Source organism: Triticum aestivum, chromosome 5B (genome assembly GCF_018294505.1).
Source record: "Triticum aestivum cultivar Chinese Spring chromosome 5B, IWGSC CS RefSeq v2.1, whole genome shotgun sequence".
Classification (NCBI taxonomy): Eukaryota; Viridiplantae; Streptophyta; class Magnoliopsida; order Poales; family Poaceae; genus Triticum; species Triticum aestivum.
In genome coordinates, this window is record NC_057807.1 from 136,029,713 (window position 1) to 136,038,063 (window position 8,351).

Here is an 8,351-nt window from a genome sequence, read left to right on the forward strand (position 1 = left end):
TAGTAAACATGCTTCCATGGTTACAACTCAAGTAGAACAAGTACTTAAGGCACAAGATGATTTGATCAATGAGTTGAATAATAAGAACAATGATAATGCCGTTAGAGTTATGACTAGAGGTGGTAAAATGACCCAGGAACCTTTGTATCCTGAGGGCCATCCTAAGAGAGCTGAGCAAGATTCTCAGAGAATTAATATTGATACACCTAGTTCTTCTAAGAAAAAGAAAAAGAATACTGATAGGACTTTGCATGCTTCTAGTGAACCTCTTATGCACACACCTGAGAATCCTAATGATATTTATGTTTCTGATGCTAAAACACAATCTGGTGATAAACATGAACCTAGTAATAATGTTAATAATGATGTTCAGGTTGATGCTCAACCTAGCAATGACAATGATGTAGAGATTGAACCTGTTGTTGATCTTGATAAACCACAATCAAAGAATCAATGTTATGATAAGAGAGACTTTGTTGCTAGGAAGCACGGTAAATAAAGAGAACCATGGGTTCGGAAACCCATGCCTTTTCCTCCTAAGCCATCGAAGAAAAAGGATGATGAGGATTTTGAGCGCTTTACTGAAATATTTAGACCTATCTTTTTGCGTATGCGTTTGACTGATATGATTAAAATGCATCCTTATGCTAAGTATATGAAAGATAATATTACAAACAAAAGAAAGATACCGGAAGCTGAAATTTCCACCATGCTTGCTAATTATACTTTTAAGGGCGAAAAACCAAAGAAACTAGGAGATCCAGGAGTACCTATAGGATTTTGGGTTCCGCAAACCCTTGATAGGTTCGAACTCTAGGGTGCGTGCGGAGATCTCAACCTACCCAGCCTCCCTACCCGCAATCTTCCTAAGCCTAGCACGTCGAGCTCAAAGGGACAGAGAGACAGAATAGTTTATCCTAGTTCGGGCCACCTTGCGGTGTAATACCCTACTCCATCGTTTTGGTGGATTGCCTCGAAGGGCTGAGGATGAACTAGTACAGTGGATGAACTGGACTTAGGAGGTGAGGTGTTCTTGAGCTCAAGGGAGCTGGTGAGGTGGTTGGATGAGAGGGATCTGATCCCTTCTCCCCTTGGTGGTGGCTAAGTCCTATTTATAGTGGCCTTGGTCGTCTTCCAAAATGTTGGCGGGAAGGCGTCCCACAACGGACAATTTTGAAGGGGGAAAAGTAGTACATCCTATCCTGACTAAAGTGGTCTTTGGGGGAGTCCTGGATTAGGGGGTATCCGGACTGCCGAATTATATACATCATCCGGACTATTGAAGCGTGAAGATACAAGACTCAAGACTCCGTTCCGTGTCCGGATGGGACTCTCCTTTGCGTGGAAGACAAGCTTGGCGATCCGGATATTGTGTTTCCTTCCTTGTAACTGACTCCATGTAAACCCTAGCCCTCTCCGGTGTCTAATAAACCGGAGAGGTTGGTCCTTAGAAGGCCGATCACAATTACAATCATAATCATCATAGGCTAGCTCCTAGGGTTTAGCCTCTACGATCTTGTGGTAGATCTACTCTTGTACTACTCGTATCTTCAATATTAATCAAGCAGGAAGTAGGGTTTTACCTCCAGCGAGAGGGCCCGAACCTGGGTAAACATCGTGTCCCTCGCTTCCTGTTACCATCAGCCTAAGATGCAAAAATTGGGACCCCCTAACCGAGATCCGCCAGTTTTGACACCGACATTGGTGCTTTCATTTAGAGTTCCTCTGTGTCGTCGCTGCAAGGCCTGATGGCTCGCCTCGTTGTCAAGGAGAACATTACCTCTGGGGGAGCTCTGGTTGTAGGCCAAACTCTCCAACTTGGCAGGTTCATCATTGCCGCCCCATCGGCTGTCGCACCGACGATGGCCTCTCGGGTCATCACGCATAACCTCCGCATCAATTCGGAACTCGCCGAACAGATGGATCGGACAAAGATCTCCTCCCTTAATGAGCTCTTGGATCGCATTGCCGCTCTAGGAGTCGCTACGGACTATGACCGGATCGGGCTTGAACCCGACCAAAGGGACATTAAATCCCCGTCGGCCACCCATGAGACATCGGTAGTGGAGGAACCGCACACGGATTACCCCTCAATTTTGAGGACGAATTGTGTCCGGATCACCGATCTCCCGGAGCCGGACACCTGCCCAAGGGAAGACATGACCCGGATCCCGAACATAGAATTGGGCATTGGGCTGGAGAAATTGGGCAGCACCCCGGATCCCGAGCTGTCAAGCTCGGAAGCTCTCATGCCCCTGGGTACCAGATCAGATCAGAATCCGGATTCAGCTATTTCCACCCACACGGACCTAAACCGTCTCTCCCATATCAGGCAAGAGCCCCAGGAGACAGTACATCGTTACTGGGCCAGATTCCTCCTTGTGCTAAACAAGGTCAAGGACTTCCGCGAGGAGGACGCAGTCTCCCTTTTCTGCAAAAACTGCACGAACAAAGGAATCCTTAATGCTATAAGTTGCCGTGACATAGTGCACTTCACGGACTTGGCAACCATAGTACAGAAGTACTGTGCGATGCAAAGCGCCTGGAAAACCCAAACAGAATTTTGGGATAGTCCGACTCTCACCAAAACCTTTGTCCGAACTAAACGGGCGAACTCTCATAAGTCAGCCGACCCCATCCCTAAGAAACCAAAGCCCACCCCAAGGCGGGGAACCGTATTGGAAGAATGGCTCAATGGGCCATCTAAGCTCCACATTACTCCGGACACAATACCAACTCATAGCCTTAGGGCATGTTGGATACTCCGGTAGGTTGCAAAAGGTGGCAAGGATCTTCTTGTAAGCCATAAACTAGAACAACATCCCACCAACGAACACAATACAGTACTAACAGTCTTCGAGACTTTTGCCTCAAACAATAGGCGCAAGCGAGTTCATTGAAGCTCCACTGAAATTTGCCATGTGGCAAAAATAAACCCCTGGAACGACATTGCTATAACTTTCAATGCCAGTGATGAACCTTGATTCCAGACTGTCCGGGCACCAGCCGCTTTGGTCCTTAGCCCAATCGTGGACGGCTTTCGGCTCACCAAAGTGCTCATGGACGGCGGAAGCGGATTAAATTTGATCTATGAAGAAACACTCAACAAGATGGACATTGACAAAAGCTGCATTGAACAAAGCGGCACAACCTTCAGGGGAATTATTCCTAGTCGGGAAGCGCGGTGTGCGGGAAAAATCACACTCGATGTGGTATTCGGCACCACGGAGAATTATAGGTCCGGAGAAATCACATTCCAAGTGGCTCCTTTTAGCAGCGGATACCACGCCCTTCTAGGGCGGGACGCGTTTACAAGCTTTGAAGCTATACCCCATTACGGGTACATGAAGCTTAAAATGCCCGGACCCAACGGAATCATCACTCTAGCCAGTGATCCGGACGTCGCACTTCGTGCCGAAAACAAAACCACAACACTAGCCCTGGAAGCACTATCCGAAGCCCTAGCGGCCGAAGAATTAACAACACTACGGGCCACTGTGGACAGGGACGACGTGATACTCGACAAGCGACCCAAGTCCACCTCATTCAAACCCGCGGACGAGATAGTCAAATTCCAAGTCCATCCGACGGACCCCACGAAGACAGCTTCCATCGGGACACAGTTGAGCCCCGCAATGGACACGCATTGCGAGACTTCTTACGCGAGAATTGGGACATTTTCGCCTGGCACCCATCGGACATGCCGGGCATCCCACGCAGATTGGCCGAACATAGCCTCAATATACTAAAAGGATACAAACCGGTCAAGCAGACTCTAAGGCGGTTTTTATAGCCCAAACGGCAAGCCATGGGGGAAGAGCTAGCCAACTACTCGAAGCCGGATTCATCAGAGATATCAAGCATCCGGATTGGCTGGCAAATCTGGTAATGGTACCAAAGAAGGACAAATCCTGGTGCCTATGTGTCGACTTTAAAGACCTCAACAAGGCTTGCCCCAAGGATCCCTTTCCCCTCCCTCGCATCGATCAAATTATCGATGCCACAGCAGGACATGACTCGCTGTGTTTCCTCGACGCATACTCTGGACACCACCAAATAAAGATGGCAGAGTCTGACCAAGCTGCAACAGCTTTACTAACGCCATATGGCCCTTTTTGCTTCAACACTGTGCCTTTCGGGCTTAAGAACACCGGCGCAACCTATCAACGCATGATTCAAACATGCCTGGAAAAGCAAATCGGCAAAACAGTGGAGGCATATGTGGACGACGTGGTCATAAAAACAAGACATGTCGAAACCCTAATAGATGACTTGAGGCTTACATTCGATAACCTCCGGACTTACGACATCAAGCTGAATCCGGAGAAATGCGTTTTCGGCGTCCCCTCGGGGAAACTGCCAGGCTTCATCATTTCCAATAGAGGAATTGAAGCAAATCCGGCAAAAATTTGAGCTCTGTCGCAGTTGGCTATACCAACAGACCTCAAGCACATCCAGAAACTAGCTGGATGCGTGGCCGCTTTGAGCCGCTTTATCTCCAGATTAGGAGAAAAGGCACTACCTCTTTATCGCCTTCTTCGGCGCACCGAACACTTCGTGTGGACAGATGCAGCGGCGGCCGGACTCGATGAAATGAAGACCTCACTGGCCATTAATCCAGTCCTAACAGTGCCAAATATCGGCGAGCCTATGCTGCTGTACATAGCTGCAACACATCAAGTTGTAAGCGCAGTGCTCGTCGTCGAACGAGAGGTTGACGGATACAAATTCCCGCTCCAAAAGCCGGTTTATTACGTATCCACAGTCCTCACCCCATGCAAATCCCGATACCCACACTATCAAAAAATAGCATATGCAGTCTTCATGGCATCCCGGAAGCTGTGCACTACTTTCAAGAGTGTTCGATTACGGTGGCCTCCGAAGCACCACTCAATGACATAATAAATAATCGCGACGCTACAGGCCGGATTGCTAAATGAGTTGTCGAGCTCCTTCCATTCGACATAACATACAAACCACGGCAGGCCATCAAGTTGCAAGTACTGGCTGACTTTGTCGCCGAATGGACAGAAGCCGAACTCCCTAAAGAGTACGGCGCGTACCACAACTGGATCATGCACTTAGACGGCTCTGAAATGCTGGCCGGATTGGGAGCGGGTGTAGTCTTGACGTCTCCCACCGAAGACACGGCCCAGTACATCCTCCAAATATTATACACAGACTCCAACAATGCAGCCGAATACAAGGCTCTGTTGCACTATCTTTGGATGGCAGTCTCAATGGGCATCCAACGCCTAGAAGTGCGCGGGGATTCGAACCTCGCAATATCACAAATAAACAGAGACTTTGATGTCAAGGATCCGAAAATGGCGGCCTATCGCAATGCCGTCCTCAAAATGTCAGCTCAGTTCGAGGGGCTCGAATTCCACCATGTGGCTCAAGAAAACAATCAAGCGGCGGACATCCTCGCCCGCATCGGTGCTAAACGCGACCCTATCCCACCTAACATATTCCTGGAAAGGTTGTTCAAGCCATCCATAGTATGGGAAGGGGAGTCCGGCAATACTAGCACGGATCCGAACCATCAGACATAATCAAAGGCTCTACCACCGAAATAACATCTTCAGCCCAAGAAATCATGGCTGTAATCGCCCCATGGACCAAGCCTTTCTTGGCCTACCTAAATAGGCAGGAGCTCCCCGAAGACCAAAATGAAGCACACTGCATCGTCCGGCGTTCTAAAGCTTACAAAGTCCATGAAGGGGAATTCTACAAGAAAAGTGCCACCGGAGTGCTCCAAAGATGCATCTCCGAAGAGGAAGGGCGGCAGCTCTTGGCTGAAATCCATGCCGGACTGGGCGGGCACCACGCCACGGCTTGAGCACTAGTCAGCAAGGCCTTCCGTACAGGCTTCTATTGGCTGATGGCCCGAGCAGACGCACAGGACCTTGTCCAACATTGCGTCGGTTGCTAGCTCTTTGCCAATCAAAGTCATATGCCCCCTACCGCTCTCCAAACAATCCCCATAACTTGGCCCTTCGCGGTCTGGGGGCTGGATATGGTCGGACCTCTTAAAGGGGGAAGCCATAAGAAAAAATACTTATTGGTCATGGTGGACAAGTTCACAAAATGGATAGAAGCGAAACCAGTCAAAACGGCTGAATCCGGACCAGTAATAGACTTCATATCCGGGGTCGTACACCGATACGGTGTCCCCCGTAGCATCATCCTGATAATGGCTCAAATTTCACAGCCGATGAAGTGAAAACTTGGTGCGGAAAAATGGGATTAAGCTTGATTACGCTTCCGTCTACCATCCCCAAACAAACGGCCAGGTAGAGAAGACAAATGGTCTCATCATGAGCGGCATCAAACCCAGACTAGTGCGATCCTTGACAGAGTCGAATATGCACTGGGTTGAAGAGCTCGACTCCGTACTCTGGGGCCTGCGGACCAAGCTGAATCGCACCACCGGACATACACCATTTTTTATGGTATACGGCACGAAAGCGGTACTACCCTGCGACATACACACGTATGCATGTACGAAGAGAAGGAAGCCGAGTTAGATCGGCAGGATAACTTGGATGCCCTGGAGGAGGAGCGCGACGTTGCAAAAGCCCGCTCCGCATTCTATCAGCAGTAGGCTCGACGATATCAAAGCAGAGAAGTGCAGGCCAAAACTTACAATATTGGCGAGCTCGTTCTACACCTACCGGAGAAGAAGAAGGACAAGCTCAAGCCCAAGTGGGAAGGTCCCTTCGTCATTGACAAAGTTCTCACCGGAGGAGCGTACCACTTATGTAATGCATCCGATAACAGACTCGAGCCGAACCCATGGAATGCGGCCAGACTCCGAAGATTCTACGCCTAATGCCGAACTCAGTGTTCGTCTCCTTACCCCTCCTTTTTAATTATGCTCCACCCCTTTTCCTTTCTCGACCTTTTTCCTCCTCACACAAAGTATTTAATACAGTGTGGAATCCCGGATCACTCCGGCCGCACTATGTGTGTAAGCAATACCTGGGGGCTTCCTATACGGAAGCTAAAAATAATTACTCAAATGGCTTTTTGCCCATCACATATGTGTTTCTTTTTTCATATGTGCCTTTTATTCACCATTATATGCATCGATATGACTTAAGATGTGGCCAAGCTGGGTTAGTTGGCTCCAGTGTTTATGCCCTACATTCCCGTTAATTCGGGTAGGGCATAAGGGGAGCACCTCTGCGATTGTTACTGCCGGTTCAGCCGGATGTGTACCTCAGACTCGGTGAAGCCAAAAGCTAGTTTCCTTAAGAGAATATTCGGTCGGTGAACAAAAGATGTATTCGTTTATTACAACGTAAATCCCCAGAAGTATTGTATCCTGCGCCATCATTCACAGTCCGGGCATGTGCATTATTGCATGCGTACCCAGGGAAAGGAACCCCTAACGGAATTATTCTCCCTGGAAGATGTTTCTTACTATCCATGTAATATAACACAACTAGTTGGGTACTTGTCTGTTCAAGCACTTATGACCCCTACGCCTGGTTTCCACGCATACCTCGGTTTTGTATAACTGAGTGGGTATTCGGACACACCCCAGACTGTAGGATCCGGGGGCTGAACCGAAAAGGTCCGCCATGACAAATGATTTTAATCTGGCTAGGGACTAATTATGTCCATTGAATTACACAGTCACTTGGACTGACTATATTCCTCCTCTATACCATCCAACAGGCTATCTAGCTTACAATCCTGTTGAGAATACTTGGCAGCTAACGCTACCTGGTCATATACCAGACTCACGTGCATCTCTTGCCCATCGGGCCCCGTCGGTCCTACTTCGACCATATGGTTCGGGTCCAGCTTGGTGTAGCGCGTCTTCACCATAGCCCAGGCTTCTCTTCCACCTTGTCGGCACGCTGACATCTTCCACAATCGGAAGCGCCACCGTGCTCCTTGAAGCATATCCACAAGCTCCCCCATGCCATTCGGCAGTACGCTTGATGGCCACAAGGCCTGAGCAACACCCTGCATCACTTGCCGAGCTCGCTCGTGCAGTTGCGAGAGGTCTTGCAGTAAATCACTTGTAGATGAGGGCATCTCCTCCTCAGGGCGACCCGTTTAACATTCCTGCAAGCAAAATTCTTTCAATATACTTCCTCGCCGAACTATCATACAGTTCGTCTAGGCACTCACCATAAATGCCGCGTCGAAGCATTTTGTTCTCCTTCACGGAGTCCGCCAGCTGGGCGCGAATGTCTTTTATTTCTACGTCCAGTCAGACATTGGCATCTTGAAGATTGTTCTTCTCCTACCTAACTTGCGTAAGAATGCGCTCACCAGCCTTAGCTGCCTTAGAGATGCGAGTCGTCATCTCTTACGCCCTCCGGATGCCAACC